The sequence below is a fragment of the Leptodactylus fuscus genome, chromosome 6 (genome assembly GCF_031893055.1).
Source record: "Leptodactylus fuscus isolate aLepFus1 chromosome 6, aLepFus1.hap2, whole genome shotgun sequence".
In the NCBI taxonomy this organism is placed as follows: Eukaryota; Metazoa; Chordata; class Amphibia; order Anura; family Leptodactylidae; genus Leptodactylus; species Leptodactylus fuscus.
In genome coordinates this window covers 73939976-73957391 of record NC_134270.1, presented here as the reverse complement: position 1 = coordinate 73957391, position 17416 = coordinate 73939976, and the positions used below count along the sequence as shown (strand labels likewise).

The 17416-nt window shown below is 43.2% G+C and overlaps 1 protein-coding gene across 6 annotated transcripts in view; it reads right to left on the bottom strand.

Moving 5' to 3' along the window:
• Positions 1-15707, bottom strand: part of LOC142210806 (oxysterols receptor LXR-beta-like) — a 50034-nt gene extending 34327 nt beyond the window's left edge. For 2 of the 6 annotated variants that reach the window (XM_075280237.1, XM_075280243.1), the window contains exons 1-2: positions 15576-15707; positions 14799-14891 (exon numbers count right to left, since the gene is read on the bottom strand). The gene's annotated coding sequence lies outside the window, so the exon portion shown is untranslated. Of the gene's footprint in view, positions 1-14798; positions 14892-15496 lie in introns of all 6 variants that reach the window. The other 4 variants (XM_075280242.1, XM_075280240.1, XM_075280241.1 and 1 more) reach the window with 4 other exon arrangements.
• Between the last annotated feature and the right edge of the window lie 1709 nt (positions 15708-17416).

Genomic DNA, 17416 nt, shown 5'->3' with positions numbered 1-17416 from the left:
CATAATCCAATAACGCCATACATGAAAGATGTTCTGCAGTGCGACACACATGGGAAGTTCTTGGTGCCAACAGATGACTCTGATTTAAGAGAAAAGATCCTGAATATGATGTGCAAAGAAGCTATCTACCATACTGCAGGTCCCTGGCAAATAGCTGATCAGAAAGTGAAGGAGCATCTCTTGGCATTAGGGACTGAACAAGAGCTCCCAAAATCAACTTATCTGCTTAAGACCATTCCTTAAAATAAATATATATATATATATATATATATATATATATATATATATATATATACCTGAAATTTCCCCACGGGAGGGGGGGGACTATTAAAGGATTATCTTATCTATCTATAGTCAGAATCAAATCAAGAGGAGATATAAGAGCCTTCTCTTTGTGTATCTTCTGGTCTCTAACTGTATCCAGAATGAACTCTAACACAGTTTCTGATTGCAAAACATGTGAACTCTGACCTGCATCCACTGTCGCCTGTACAAACCACTACAAGGACAATTTCTGCTTTAACTGTCTGTAGGTCGCTGTCCTCCTCATGACTACACTACTCTATCAAACCAAGAAGAGCCTGGCCCTCCCTATGGCACTCAAACCTACACAAAACTGCTTGGTTTCCGCCATATTGACTATTGGGTGCTTAGGCTCCAGGTCGCAGAAATGCAGTGAAAAAAATTCTGCGTTTTACAGTACTAGCAAAGTGAAAGAGATTTCATTTTTTGGACACATTTTGCAAAAAAAAAAAAAAAAAAAAAAAAGCTGTGGAAAAACTGGAAATTATTTTTGGCTGTGGAATTCCCTATAGGTTTAAAAGTGTGTGTGTGTGTGTGTGTGTGTGTGTGTGTGTGTGTGGGGTGTTTCAAAAAAATAGAAAATACCACAACGCGTCTTTGTAGCTGTATTCACTAAATGGTGACTTAGTGACTCAAAACGGATGACAACTTGAGTGAATTCTCTTATCCAGTTTTAGGTTCACCTTTACACCTTCCATTGGAATATCTACCTATATGCGTAACCGCTGCTGACGCTAGGTTCACACCTGCGTTCACGGTCTCCGTTCTATGGTTTCCGTCTTCTGCATGCCTAAAACGCTCACCGCCGCGAAACCGGATTTTTTTATCCGGACACAGAGTACTGCATGTCCGACTCTGTGTCCAGATTATAAAACCCGGTTTCGCGGCAGAGAGCGCAAAACGCTCACCGCCGCTCACGGCCGGACATCTCTCTCACCCATTCAAATGAATGGGTGAGAGAGACTCCTGCAGGTTTCCGTCTCCTGCCTCTGTTTTAGGCAGGAAACGGAAACCTCAAGTACGGAGAGGGCAACGCAGATGTGAACGAGCCCTTATATGTGGGTGCATTTATGACACAACCAAATAGTGTAGCTTATGTAATGCATTTGTAGAGGTGGAGAACTGATGCAAATACGAGACACAGCCCTGAATGGGATACAGGCTGTGCAGGACAGATATCACAGCTAAAAATAAAAGTTTTTATGATTGGGCCAATTGCAGTTTCTAGTAAGAAAGCAATCAATTGATCTCAGAGTACCGTATTTTACGGACTATAAGGCGCACTGGACTATAAGCCGCATTGCCCATGAGCGCCTTATAGTCCGTCTCGGTTCATATATAAGGCGCACCGGACTATAGGCCGCAGTCCGGTGCGCATTATATCTTATTGAAAGCGGCGGCAGGCAGACTTTGCCAGCGGCCGCTTAACCCCCCGCGTGCCAGCCGCTTCTATTGGAAGCGCTCGGCAGGCGAGGAGGGGCTCTATCAGCAAAATCATGCTGATAGAGCCCAACCGTAAACGTTAGGTTAAACTACCCCCCCCCCCCCCCCCCCCGTTTTAAAATAAAAGCCTGAAACAGAATGTCAAACTTACCGAGCGGTGCAGGGTGGGCGGGCATTCAGGCCTCCTCTTCCTCCGATGTTCCGTCCTCCTCCGGCGCTCGCAAGCTGATAATGGCCAGGGCACATGCGCAGTAGAAGCATTATGATATTGCGCATGCGCCCCGGCCATTATCAGCGAGCGCCGGAGGAGAAGGACGGAACATCGGAGGCAGAGGAGGCCTGAATGCCCGCCCTGCACCGCTGGGTAAGTTTCACGTTCTGTTTCAGGCCGGCGTGACAGCAGGGCTGCCGGACACTTCCTATTCATTTCTATGGGAGCCGACATGCGAGCGCTCCCCATAGAAATGAATGGACTGCTTTTTTCCATTCATTTCTATAGGGAGCGCTCGCATGCCGGCTCCCATAGAAATGAATGGGAAGTGTCTGACCATTCATTTCTATGGGGAGCGCTCGCATGCCTGCTCCCATAGAAATGAATAGGAAGTGTCCGGCAGCCCTGCTGTAACGCCGGCGTGTACGGCTGTGATACACGCCGGCGTTCGGTAGTGTGAATGCACCCTTAAACGGTGCCTTTTATGTATGTATGGAAGCGGAACGCAGTCTTTGCCGCCGCTTCCATCCATATATAAGCCGCACCGGACTATAAGCCGCACTTACGATTTCTGAGGAAATCGTAGGTTTTTATGTGCGGCTTATAGTCCGGAAAATACGGGTACTTTTATAGTTCAGAACTATGCTTTTATAATTTAATAAAGTATAGAAACATTTCACTAAGCATTTTAGCTGAAAGCCAAGAAGCACTGAATTGAAATCCACTAGGGCTACAGAGACTAGAGATGCTATCCTGCAGTATCTCAATGAGAACTTCTATACACAGTATCAGTATGGGGTTATGCAACATTGGTCCTGTCAAATTAAGGGGGCATTCACACTTGCGCCTTGACCTGTCCGCTGTGATTCTGTCTAAATTCCGGGAAACAGCTTGGTGACGGTCATTTTAAAAACCCATTCATTTCAATGGGTTTTTAAAGCAATCCACCATTGTCTATATGTAGCATCTCTGCCGTGAAACCTTTTTTTTTTTTGGCATGAACACAAATAACTGCATGAGGTAGAAAACAGAGAGGCGACGGCCGAGCGCACTAACTGCAGTATAAGGAGTAGTAAATTAATTTAGAGACAAGCAAATATTAACATAGACCAGGTGGCCTCTCACATTATGGGGTAGTGAACAGTCACAACACTTGAGGAGCGTAATAGGGTAGAGAGTGGCAGCAATTCAAACTGTCACTGGAGGACCAGGGAAACAGTGGACAAGAAAAAGGACCAGAGGTCTTTTATGGAAGAACCGCGCTCTCTGGTTTACGGAAAGGGATGTTAGACCAAGATCCGAACTCAAATATTTATTGAATAGCACACAGCACAACGCGTTTCAGGCCTTACAATGATCCTTTCTCAAGTGCAAAAAGAAAGCAGGTCCCGTCGGGTCGGACGAGGGGACCCGCTTTCTTTTTGCACTTGAGAAAGGATCATTGTAAGGCCTGAAACGCGTTGTGCTGTGTGCTATTCAATAAATATTTGAGTTCGGATCTTGGTCTAACATCCCTTTCCGTAAACCAAAGAATGCGGTTCTTCCACAACAGACCTCTGGTCTTTTTTCCTGTCCATAAATACCTGCATGTTCGACTTTGTGTCTGTGCAAAAAAAAAAAAAAAAATGAATGGGTTTTTAAACTGACTGGCAGCAAGAAGTCCCCAAGCAGTTTTCCCGGGATTTAGGCGGAATCACGGCAGACAAGTCAAGGCGTAAGTGAACGACGCATAAGGCTACATTCACATTTGTGTCAGTTTCAGATATCCAACTGAAATCCGCAGATGAAAAAGTCCTGCATGCACAGGTTTTTTTGGTCTATTGGTTCCAGCTATTAAAAGACGGACACGTAACGGAGTCAATTATAGTCATTTCTGCACATGTCTTGTCGGCCATTTTTTTGTGGCCACTACACGAGTATACTGCGCATGCACAGTACCCTCCTGTAGTTCTATGGAGTACTGACATCATTTATGCGTTGGATGGCTGTAGAAGAGGAAGGGCATCGCTGGAGAGTCCTCAGGCAGCACAGAGGACGCCCCCTGTGCTATCTGGAGACTTATTTGCATACAGAGACGGGAATATCACCGAAACGGCGGCACAGAGAAGAATTCTACAGGTAGGAGAAGAATACACTTTCTTAAGGCTATTCTGATGTAGTAGTACTGAAAAAAGGGATTCAAATGATAGAATCCCTTTAAAAGGGGTTGACCAGGAAATAGTTGTTTTTTTTTCCTGAAGGCCAGTGACTGTGGAAATTAAAAAAAAAAAAAAAAAAAACCCATACACACCTGTCCCAGATGCTCTGGTGTCTCCTGCCACAGGACAGCGACACACCAAGGCTTGTTCTGGTTCAGCTGTGATGTACTAGGTCCATTCTTTAGATCACAGAATGGCCTCAGCTGTCACGTGTGACGAGACCTCCACCAGAGTAAGCCTAGAGAGCTGCAGGACTGGACAGGGGCCTGGGATGCCAGAGTATAGATTTTTTTTTTTAGTTTTTAATTTTTCACCTTCCCCACGCTCCAGGAAAAAAAACAAAAAAAAACAACAAAACTCTTTCCTGGAAACTCTTAAATTTAACAACCAGGGCCAGGCAGCGTCTACCAAAGTAAATAAAATCATAGGAATAGACGCATATGACAAGGATATTGTTTTGCCTCTATACAAATCACTGGTCTGGTCACTTGTAGAATACTGTGCAGAGGAGGTCAACCAAGGTAATTAAGGGGATGGGTAGATTGGAGTATTAAAGACAGATTATTAAACTTGGGGTTGTTCAATTTGGAAAAAGATGGATTGGGCAAACTAATTCTTAAGTACAGATATGTGAATACAGAGATCTCTCTAATGATCTTTTTGCAGCTAGGCCTGTAAACATGATAGAGGGCATCCCCTATGTCTGGAAGATGCCACAGTCATAGGTAGGGCTTCTTTAGGGTATAAAGGCAGAAGCCACCTCCCACAACTCTTCCATTACTTTCAATTGTGGTCAATAGCAAGCAGATTATTTCCTTTTGCAGAATCTTCAGTTAGGGGAGAGAGAAAAAAGAAAAAGAAAGTTATTATCTCCATCTTGGAAAGCCCATTGAAATGAATGGGAGGTGGAGAAAAAAAAACAAAAAAAACATACTGGATGACTCTCACTGAAATGAATGGAACATTTGTGGGAGGAATTCTACGAGGCGGATTTCACCTTAAAAGTCCACCTGGAAAATCTCCATGTGAACTTACCAGTAAGAGCAGAGCGATTGTGGAATTTGTGGTGAACATAGCGGTGAGACTATGGAACAGGATGTTGTGACAGCTGATAATGTGATCAAGTTCAAGAGAGGCCTGGATGACTTACTCCTAACCAGCTTTTAACTCCTCCCATGTTGTCTTTTCTTGATCTTGGTGGAATCTAAGTCTGAAGAAAGTCTAATGTATTACAGAACAAATCATTGCACTTTATTTGGATGGCTAACCCCTTATTAATAACATCTGAATATTGGAGATAACCATTTGAGTGCAGAGTTTATATAACTTCTTGAACATGAAATGGGATCCTACTTGAACACCATGCACACAGTGGAGTAATGTGCATTACAATATTACTTAAGGGAATAGGTCAGTACAAAATTGAGTTATAAAATAATCACAGAAACTTGTAGGTCTGTTAGCAGTTTACAATTACCGTATATACTCGAGTATAAGCCGACCCGAATACAAGCCGAGGCCCCTAATTTTACCTAAAAAAACTGGGAAAACTTATTGACTTGAGTATAAGCCTGGGGAGGGGGGGGGGGAATGCAGCAGCTACTGGTAAATTTAAAAAATACTGGTAATTTAAAAAATTAAAATGTTCAGAGTTTTGGGGTGCAGTTGATACTGGGTGCTGGGGAGGGGGTGTTTTGGTTGTCTGTCTGCCCCTTCCCTGAGCTTGAGGACTGAGGTTTTTTCCCCCACTTGGAAATTCAGCCTGGCTGAATATAGGGAATCTGCAGTGCTCCTATTAACACCTTGCCGATGGAACAGGAGCACTGCAGATACCCTATATTCAGTAGACTGGGCACTGTCAGACACAGGGATACCTAATGTGTATATGTTTCACAGTCATTTTCTACTTTTATATATATTCTAGGGAAAGGAGGGATTTAGAACTTTTACTTTTACTTTTTACTTTTACTTTATTTTTTTTATATTTTTTTTTAAAGCTTTTTTTTTTTTTCCACTATATTATGGGAGATTTTATACATTACTATTGCAGCTGGTCATAGACACCCCCCCCCCCCCCCCAAAAAAAAAAAAAAAAAAAAACTGCAGAAAAATTCGGCTTATTTTTATTCAAGATCACAGTTTCTACTTTTTTGTAAAAATCGGCCTTTTATTATAATGCAAATTAGCAGAAATGGACATTGATTTACATCAATGGCCATCACTATCTGCTGCTGCTAAATGCTGCTTAGCTCTGCCCATGTCTGACAATATCACACTACATATGGAAGCAGTTGAAGCTTCCTTTACTTCCAGGTGCAATATGATATCATCAGACATGCACAGTACAATCAGTACAGTGCACGAAAGCCAAGAGAGAGATGTCCGCCAACTAGCGGAGGTGGAACTGAGCAGCAGATAGTGAAGTCTATTGATAAAAAGCAATGTCCCTAAAGACCTTTTATGTTCATTTGCATAGATATAACAAGATGATTTTTACAAGAATGGAGCAGTGGTCCAGAATAAGAAATACATCATTTTAAACGGGATTAGTTTAGATCTCAATTTTGAGATCTAAAAATATCACAGGTTGTTGCCTTCTTGTAGAAAAATTTGGAAGCATTCTAGGATAGACTTGATAAAGCTGGATAAAGAAATCTGCTATCTCCGCTGGTCCACTTTCAGTTTAATGGAGCAGGGCACACTGCACAGCCAGGCATGCTGATTATAACTGGAGTACAACTGGTATATCGTGATTGGTGACAGGGATTTCATCCACCGATCATCAAGTTACACCTTATGCTTTGGTGAGAATACCAATTTAAGAAATTTCAGACAAATCCCATGGTGAATTCATAATAAGTGGCAGATCACCCTTTGTGGTTCAGATTTAAAGGATATAATGGTTGTTTCCTTACATGTGTACAATAAGTCTTATTTTTCGTACAGGGTCGAGTTTTGGTACAATTGGAAGTTATATGAGATGGGGATCTACTAATAATAAATCCAAATCATGTGACTTCCTATACTTGGGAATTCTACTTTGTTAAATAAACATAAACATCAATCATTAGATTAGAAGTAGTTCTCAAAGAATAGGCCAAAATATAAAATCTAAAAAAATCAAATATCTGGGTACCTGCAACCTATTTGTAAAATGCAGGAACTGATTTTCCCTGTAGGGGAATGTTTGTAGGAACAAATAGCCGCCACTGCTTTTCTCTATGCCAGACCCAACTTGAACACGTTCTTTTGGCTGGAGGGGCCTAGTCAGGGGCGGGCCAGGCCTAGTCAGCTTAACTGAGGTTTCTGTTCAGGTTGTGTTTCAGCTACACAGGATTTCTGAGGCTGCACCAATACCAAAGGATGGTGCATTAGCTAAGAAGAGAGGTTGTACTGCTCCACCATCTTCCTGTATTTGTGCAGCAATAGTTAGTTCTTCATACCGTAACTTTTTTTTTTTTTTTTTAGGCCTATTCCTTAACAACCCCTTAAGGATAAGGCTCCACGTTTTTGAAACACGGTCTTTTTTTTTTGTTACAGATTTTGATGCAGTTTTATGAGCCAAAGTCAGGTGTGGATGGAGCAGATGGTAGAAGTATTCCTTTTGTAGCCATTTTTAGCTTTGGCTACAAAGACCACAGCAAAATCTGCAAGAAAGCAAGCTTTTCTGCAATATGGGGCCTTAGCCTAAATCAGAATCATGTGACCACCTAGGAGTAGAGATTAATCAAACCTTCATTGGAAACTTCCTCTTGCAAGTGATTCAGTGATCTGTCACTTATGATGCATTCCCTGCCATCATTTGCCTGAAATCTATTATTTTAATCCCAATGTGCTGTAATTTTCTCTAATGCCATTTGGATATAATATGTTGACACAAGCAAAATGTACATTTCAGGGACATGTTGGCTGCTCATTTACTGAAGTGCCAAATACCTTAAAACACAATATTCTGAAAACCAGAAGGTATAGTAAAAAGAGTAAATGAGAATCCATAATCCAAACTGTAGTAGATCCTCCACAAGGATGAGTATGAAGCAGTGGAAAACATGAGCTATGGCCTGTGTGTGTGGCGAGGGGGTGGATTGACTCATTGCTGAATCCAGCACATATTCATGAGCGGCCTCTATTCACATCCAGTATGAGGGAGACACTGCGCCTCTGTCTCCATTGCTTAGATATACAGTTTGATTAATAATGAAGGTTTCCATGAGTGATCAGCAGATTTCACACAACACTGCTAATTGTGCTGCGAACGTCATATACAATTCTGGGAACACAAGTAATAATTCAATGTAAATAATGCAAGCCAAAAGCTGCAGGGAAATTGTTCTATATTATACACATTACTAAACATAACTTTCAGGGGGAAAAAAGCACAATACCCCAATACCTCGATGGAGAGCAGTCAAGATGCCTTAGGACGCAAGATCTTTCAAGCACTGCCACCTTGTATATACAAGTACTTTATCCAAGCTACTGGCACAGCGGAATTTTTTAGTAGGATCGATAACAGGAAATTTATACCCAACAAGACGTCTTATGGAAAGCACTGCCTAAAGTGCAACCACAAGGCTCTATTAAAGGTTTCCAAAAAACATACAAATTGGCTTAGTGGCTTTCTATGAAATGGGTCCTACAGTGTGTCTAAGGCTGGGAGCTCTATGGGAGCCAGGGACTGAGTAATGACAATCTCTCCTCTGCAAAATGTAGCACAAGAAATACAGGATCTTTCATTGCCATGAGAATAATACTTTATATCAATGTTATGTATAAGATCCGTGGTTTTCAAAACAATGAGCGGTATTCTGGTAATTGCAAGTTATCTGACTCCCCTTGGGTAAGAGAAATTGTGAAGTCAATGAGGGTCTCACTCCCCATTCATTTTCTATGGAGCTGCATGAGAACAGAATGCTGTACTCCGCTACAGTATCTCTAGCAGTGAATAAAAGCATGACTAGCCACTTTACTCAGACAGGGGTACAAGGGAACCTCATTCTCATGATGGGGGGGGGGGGGGGTCCTGTACTATTCAGTCATCTCCCCCCACCCCATCCAGTTGATAGGGTATTCCAGTAATTTAAAGTTATCCCCTATTTATGTTCTGGAGATGATACTGACCCTCACATCTTATTTTCTGTTATGTTTTTTATTAGTTGGTCTGTAGCAGCTTTTATTAACATTAGAGGTAGATCACATTTACATGTAATGTATTAGCACACTTATATAAAAGTGATCTGAGGAAGGAGGCATTCACACTACCACCGCTGTGCGCCCAGGGTTTTCCATTCTAAACCCTGTAGAAACTGGACAGGGGATGGCTTGCCGGCAGTCAGCTTTAAAACCCATTCATTTAAATAGGTTTTTAAAGGGATTCAATAATTAAAAGTGACTTTTTGAAGACTAACACATAGGAATAGCCTTAAAGAGGACTTTTTACCTCATGGGGCACATGCGGTTTTATATACAGCTAGTGCGCTGCATTCAGCACACTGTTGGCTTTCCCATTCTGTGCCCCCGGTGAAGAGCTATCGGTGCCGGTACCGTAGCTCTTCACTGTCAGAAGAGCATTTCTGAATGCCACCTCCCCTCCTGATAGTACTCGTCCACAGATGAGTACTGGGGGGGGGGCGTTTCTCACCGCTCAGCGTCATCGCTAGGCGGTAAGCAACGCTCCCTCTACAGTACAGCACTATAGATGCTGCTGTGATAAAGGGCGTTCCTGAGACAGAAAACGTCCTTCTGACAGTGAAGAGCTAAGGTACCGGCATTGATAGCTCTTCACCGGGGGCACAGAACGTGAAAGTTGATCGTGCTAGCAGTATATAGAACCGCATGTGCCCCAGGAGGTGAAAGGTCCTCTTTAAGAAAGGCTACTCTTCTCCTATCTTTAGATGTCTTCTCCGCACCGCCATTCCATAGATATCCCAGTTTTCATCCATATGCCAATTAGTGTTCTCGCAGCACTGGGGGCATCCCCAGTGCTGTGAGAAAACTCTCCAGTGACGGCCTATTCTTCCTCTGGAACAACCTCTCCACGAACTCTTCTTCCGATGGCTTCTTCTGGCTTTAAATGGCACACATGCACATTCGGTTCTGCCCAACGGCAGTACGCTCATGTAAGCGGCCACAAGAAAATGGCCACAGGCATGCGCAGTCAGCTCAGCCTGATGGCAAAGCCAAATGCGCATTCATCCCATTTAAAGCCAGAAGAAGCCATCGGGAGAAGACGTCTCGGAGAGGGCGAAGAGGCCATCGCTGGATAGTTTTCTAGCAGCACTGCTGCTGATGATGACGACTCATCAGCCTTCCCTGCTCGCACCTCCCCTGTTCACGCCCCACAGACAGTGCCACTGAACTTCTGGTGCTCCGTGCTGGCTAATTAGCACATCAATAAAAGCAGGCTAATTAAAAAACGGCTGAGAGGATTACTAAACGAAACGTATTTCTGGAATAGCCTTTCTAAAGGCTATGCAAATATATGCTTAGTTAAAAATTGCTAGAGCAATGATACAATCCTTATAATGGACACCGTGGTGCACTGGATCTGGCAGAGTGTTGTAGCTTCAGTTTGTAAAAGATGCCACCAGAAATGTGAACAAAACCAAATTCACTACCTACAGGTTGCTTTTGTGATGAAAAGGCCAACTGTTTCTGATCTGGAGCTTGAACTCCTGGATAAGAAGTATTGTAAAGCACAGCACATTTGTACCAAACACATCTGTAACCAAAAGGTGGCCATCCAGACAAAGTCAGGACTAGGCAAGTTGAACTGCTACAGCATACAAAGTAAACAATGCCTCAGCTACAAAAGGGAAAACCAGACCGCTAGAGTTCAACATGCCTGATCCTTATGTTCTGGAGAGATATGCTGCTGCCAAAGGAGTCTGACTGTCATATCCCACAAAGCGATAACTAGATCCTCATCTCCCTAGCCCTAGAAAACAACACTGCACTGCTACATGAACCAGTGGATAAAGGACACTCTTTTGGTTTTGCTCTATGCTGGAGAAATATGGAATCTACTTTTGGGTAAATTTTATTAGTTGAACAAGCTAAAATGTTGTTGAAATGGAAATAACCAAAGATTTTTCTCACTATCCCATTTTAATTTTTCCTAAAAGGGGTATGTAAAGATTGACACAGGGAAGTTGATAAGTTTGAATTGCTGGCACGTCCAACCTGGTAGCCACACTGAAGGAGCAGGAGTTAGTGGTTATCTATAGGGTCGGAACTGCTGCGCTAAAGCGCTGCGGGAATAACCGCAGTGTGAACAGATTGCATTTCTTCCCGCAGCAATTTGAACAGAAAATTCATAGAGTTTTCCTCTGATGACTTTCTGTTACAATTATATCTATGGGAAATCCACCGGGGTTTCCGTAGATACAATTAACATGCTGCGATTTTCATAACCGTTACTGTTTTGGAAATCACAGCGTCTCTGCGCTGCAATTTTTTCTGCAAAGTGGACATGGGATTCGCATGAATCCCATCCACTTTGCAAGTACTGTAAAATGCCGCGATTTTTCCTGCGGCGTTTCCGGCACCAGCATAAAGGTCATGTGAAAAATCAAAAAACTCACAGCACTTGATAAGGCACTTAGAAATATGTGCGCCATCTTGCTTTTTCACTGCAGGGGTAAGGACAGTTGCTTCAGAAATTACCGTATATACTCGAGTATAAGCCGAATTTTTAAGAACAGTTTTTGTGCAGATAATGTCCCCCTCGGCTTATACTCGAGTCAAGGAAAAAAAATTATTATTATTTTTTTTTTTTTTTTTTTGGGGGGGGGGGGGGAAGGGGGTCTATGACCAGCCTCAATAGTAATGTATAGAATCTCCCATAGAATAGTGGAAAAAAAAAGAAGCTTTAAAAAATATAGTAAAAAAATAAAATAAATAAAAGTCCCTCCTTTCCCTAGAATACATATAAAAGTAGAAAATGACTGTGAAACACATTAGGTATCCCTGTGTCAAAGTACCCGGTCTACTGAATACAGGATCTGCAGTGCTCCTGTTCCATCAGGAAGTGGTTAATAGGAGCACTGCAGATACCCTATATTCAGCCAGGCTGAATTCCACGAGTGGGGGGGGGGGAAACACTCCTCAAGCTCAGGGAAGGGGCAGACAGACAACCAAAACACCCCCTCCCCTTTCCCAGCAACTACTGCACCCAAAAACCATTTTAATTTTTGAAAATTTCCAGTAGCTGCTGCATTTCCCCCCTAGGCTTATGCTCGAGTCAATAAGTTTTCTCAGTTTTTTGTGGTAAAATTAAGGGGGTCGGCTTATACTCGGGTCGGCTTATACTCGAGTATATATGATAAGTGCAAGGTGGTCCTAAGACCAACAAGTGTACCCATTGTCAACAGTAAACCCCACCCATGACCCTCTCCTTGGACTTGATTGACAGTACTAGTATTAGGCGATATCACTGTATGCTGCATTAAAATAGGATGTGGAACCAAAGGTGCAACCATAAGATTTCAATGCCACGCAGTAACATCACTGTAGACTTCCTCAAAGCATTGGGTGTAATTTGCCAAGTCTGGTACCACATTGGTGACACTTTCAAGTAATTTGCATACCATACTTAAAAAGGGGCATCTCCAAGAGCCCTATTAAGTGTTGGGAGTGTTTTGGTATACATAATTCACCTTAGAGATTCCCTTTAATGAAACAGGAGGATGGAGAAAGGACATGTTCAGCTTTTGTTAATGCAGATTTTGAAGCCAAATCCAGGGGAGAATCATAAGGTTGGTGCCACACCATGCCCCTGATGCAGCTCTAGTCTTATTCAGTCCACGGGATGCTGATGCTTTCACTACTCAGTAAGTAAAACAATTAATTTCAGGGTGGTGCCACATTGTGTAACTATATGATGCTGTAGGCAAGTAAAGAATGAATGTCACACTTGAGTTGTGCCAGTGAGTTTTTCTACTGGTACAACTCAAGTGTGACATTCATTCTTTACTTGGTTGCTACGGGTTGGGACCCTACACCTACACGAATAAGAATCCTAAACTGCATCCCAAACTAAAGGAAGATAGCATTTGTTTCATATGTTACTTCTCTTTTTTTTTCAATACACACCTGCTTTTGGCTTCATAGTAAAACCTAGATGTGTACCCTTACCTGGAAAGTTCTACACCTTTTAATATATGAGGAGGGGGGGTATTTACTTACCATCTATGCCAGTTTTCGGGGCATGGGAAATGCTAGTCTTAATAAAATCCCCCATTTGATTTGATTCTTTCTTATTGTTTTCAATGAATGGGAACATCCTTATATAGGTTTCAGGGCCTTTTAGGATTTATTTACACAATCATGTTTTAGGAAGTTTTTTGTTGCCAAAAAAAAAAAAAAAAAAGAAAAAAAAAAGCAAAGTATCATTTGTTTTCACACTTTATAATCCACTCCTAGTAATGTAGCATATTGCCTTTATACAGGAGGCTATGTGCTGCTATTACCAAAGATTTTCAGATATACATAAAAGACGGGGAATGATAGAAAGACAGGAAGGAACCGTCACTGTATCTATCTCCACATCCAAAACCCTAACCGTGCTGGTGATGGCCAAGCTGAAGCTATAAACTGTAACAGGTTGGCAAGGTTTTGGATGCCATGTTGGCTACATCGTATGAACACTAAGAACATTTGTTCATTCAATCATAAGCCCATGTATAAGGATCATATAGTTGAAGCGGCTACAAATGTATCCAGTCTGGACAAACTCTGGAAAATAAACAGCCTTGTCTCCAAACTGATACATTACATTACGTCTTCCCTGAAAAACTGTAGCAGACTATCAGAACAGGACCGAGAGATTTGTGCTGCTGATATGTTAGTCAAGGCAATAGGTTTTGCCAAACCCAACAAATCTCTAAGTAAGTCTGCAAGATTTTTTTTGCAAACCCATCTGTGTAACATGCAGACTTTTTCTATGGATTCACCGTGGAATGAATTGCTACAATAAAAGGAAAGAAACCCACTGTGAAAGTCTGCAACTGAAACTATAGATATAAAAGGCCCCATCACAGGCCATCTGCCTTATGGAAAAATTCTACAGCATATGGATAAGATCTGTTAAAGGGATATACATCTATGCCACATGTACATGTACTCTCACCTGTCCCCAGTGCCCTCCCAGTACAGTCCAACTGCTCTGGCAACTTCTCAAAGATAATGCTCACTGGCAGTGACATCACAGATCCCTTCCGGTGAAGCCAATCAGTGCTCTGAGAAGCCTCATGAAGAGACCCGTGATGTCACAGGTATTGACAGTGATGCCCTTTGCTGAGGCCGCTAACTGGCCTCAGAGGTCACGTGTGGCTGGGACTTCCACCAAATGACAACACTGAACCAAGAACACCGGACAGTGCTGGGAGGTACCGGAGCATTGGGGAAAGGAGAGTACGATTCCCCCACCACCACCCCTTGCCTATTTAGACAATAAATTCAATGTCCATTTTTGCCTGAACAACCCCTTTAACTTTTACTGGGAACTTATTATTAGCACAAATCCACAGAATTTCCATCACAAATGCACTAAGTCTTAGTTTGCAAACAATGTATCAGGTAGAGATGTGAAAAATGTCATCGGAGGAGACTTCAGCTTGTGCTGAAAGGGAATCTGTCATTACCTGTCTCAGGGCAGCAGAAGATGAAAGTGTGCTGTCTGTTATGTGTGCATGTCTTGTAGCTCCGGAGAAATTAACACTTCAATATTTGCTGCACTTGTGAGGGGGAAAAAAAAGGTTACATTACCATAAGAGGCTTACACCAATATGAACAGTACCTTAGAAATACCACCACTGGTTTGCCCACACTACAATAGAAGCGACATGGCTATACCAACATAGAAATGGGCATTTGGCACTAAATAATAGCGTTACCACGTCATGCCACCCAATCCAAACACGTGACACTGCTGTGGTGGCGATCCACAGGCAGATGTAACCACAAGTGAATTCCACATAACATCAATCTGCTGCCATACACCCATCTTGGACTTCCTGAAAGACGCACCATGTGACAAGAATGACACAAGACATCATCCCAAGAAGCAAGTTGCCATTTTTGTGATAAATAGCGCAAAGTCTTGAAACCCAACTCCTACAAGTCTGCTGCAGTACCAAGCACCAGCTCACCATCATGGACTACATAACAATCACATCATGTGACTGCCACAACATGGCACAAGTTGCCACCTATGCACACTGATTGCCAGACTGTGCCTGATTGGTACCTCCGCTAATAATACCCACCATAACTACTACTGTAAGTGCTCTGCTCCTCCCACCCAGGAATGTGTGCCCTGCAGCTGACAGGGTGACATTACCTGTCCTCAGGTGTCGCTAGCACTCCGCAGTCTCCTCCCCTTTCAGCGCCAGGACCCCCTGCTTCCCCTCCAGTATTACCTGCCCTTCTCTCCTGCCGCCGCCTCCCTGTCCTCCCATCATCTGCTCCAAAACTCTTCTACAACAACTTCGACCTCTCTTCCGCGAACCAGCGCGACACTTCCGCTGCTAGCCCCGCCCACAGGCACGGCACTCAGGGTTTCCCAGGCTCTCCTAGCCAATCAGGTAATACCAGGGCATTGACCTCGCTAGAGAAGCGAAAGCAGGAATAGTGGGCGGAGACGTCAAGAAGATGGACAGAAGGCTTAGCCAATCAGAGGGCGGGATAAGAGGGCATGTAGTTCACTGTGTGATTAAGTGCGTCACCGTTATGTAGGGAGCGTGTGGACTGTAGACCGGGGCAGCGGTGTCAGGGGGCGCCCTTCCCCTTCACTGGATGTGTTGTGTCGTGCTCGTGCTTAGAGGGAAGCTCCACGCTTAGATGTGTTTTCCAGTATATTTTTATTATAAGGAATGATTCCGTGGACAGTGTGCTGCTGCTGTATAGCCCCATGAGACTAGCTCATATACTTTGTAGGGGTACTGAAGTAGTTATGGCTGTGGGTCCTTCCCTTGGTTTGCATCATGCAACATGGTGCACCTACAAAGAGAAGCTTTGAATGGTGGGCCACTGATAGGTTTCCAATGGATCCTCATTGACTTCAGTGTGTAATGGTTAATGGGATATTCCCAAACGGCGATTATGGGCCTTGTAAGTCTTCATGGACCAAGACTAGGGATATACAGCAAGTATACCCAGAACTGAGGTTCCTTGGGCCCACAATCCCTCAAAAACAGACAATGACATCTATCCAATTTGGGTGCCTCAGGATGGACCATTATTGTGTTAGGCCCACTGTAGACCAGTCTGACATTGGTCATAAGGCCCATGCACACAATGGAGTGTGCCATTCAATGTGGGGCCGATTTTGTAGCAGAATGTGCTCGCCTCTATGGGGCTTCGGATGTATTTTGTTCCAGTGACATAGAGCAGGACAGAACCTACTCTGTTCAACAGAACGGACCAATAGACGTCTCCTCGGAGGGGCATCGGTTGTCACACTTATTCCTGAGTATTGAGCCTAACACACAGTGTCATGCTGCCTACATCACAGTTAAAGAGGTTATCCAGACATTTTATTTTTAATTTTTTAAATATACTGGGGTAGGTGAAATTTTTTTTAAAAAAATCATACCCTCCTGTCCCTGGTGGTCGGGCTCGTTCCAGTCCTTCTGCTCGAGGGTCTTCTTCTCCTACTTTTAGACCAGCGTTCAAACAGCACTGGGGGCATCACCAATGCTGTGAGAGAAATCTCCAGCGCCGCCTCCATCTTCTTCAGGAACGGCCTCTCAGCAGATCTTCTTCCGGAGCTGGCTTCAAACTTCTAGGCCTCGGGCATGTGAGCGCAATCTGCTCTAAGTATCACTGTATTGAAGTCCAAATTTATAAAGTTGTCTTTTCCTTTTCAAAGCCAGGCTCGGAGAAGCTCACTGCACATACAGCTTGTGTGTGTATAGTGTGTTCTGTCTTTATTGGTAACAATGAGGTAGTATATAACACATTGCATAGACAAAACAGGTTGGATTTGCATAATTAGCATAACATGATTTTTGGAGAAGTTGTAATAATAGTCCTGGCGCATGTCTATTGGATAAAGAAACTGGAGAGAGGTCACTCCCCCTGAGGGCTGAGTGGGGGTTGTGTTCTCCCTAAACAAAATGGAGTGGCCGCATGGTGGCAGCATTGTCTCAACAAAATGGTGGTTGTGGGTACATGTCTGAAATACAAAATGGAGGTTACACAAACTGACATCCTCCACAGGCAGAGCCGACTGCGCATACCCACAGGCCACAAGAAAATG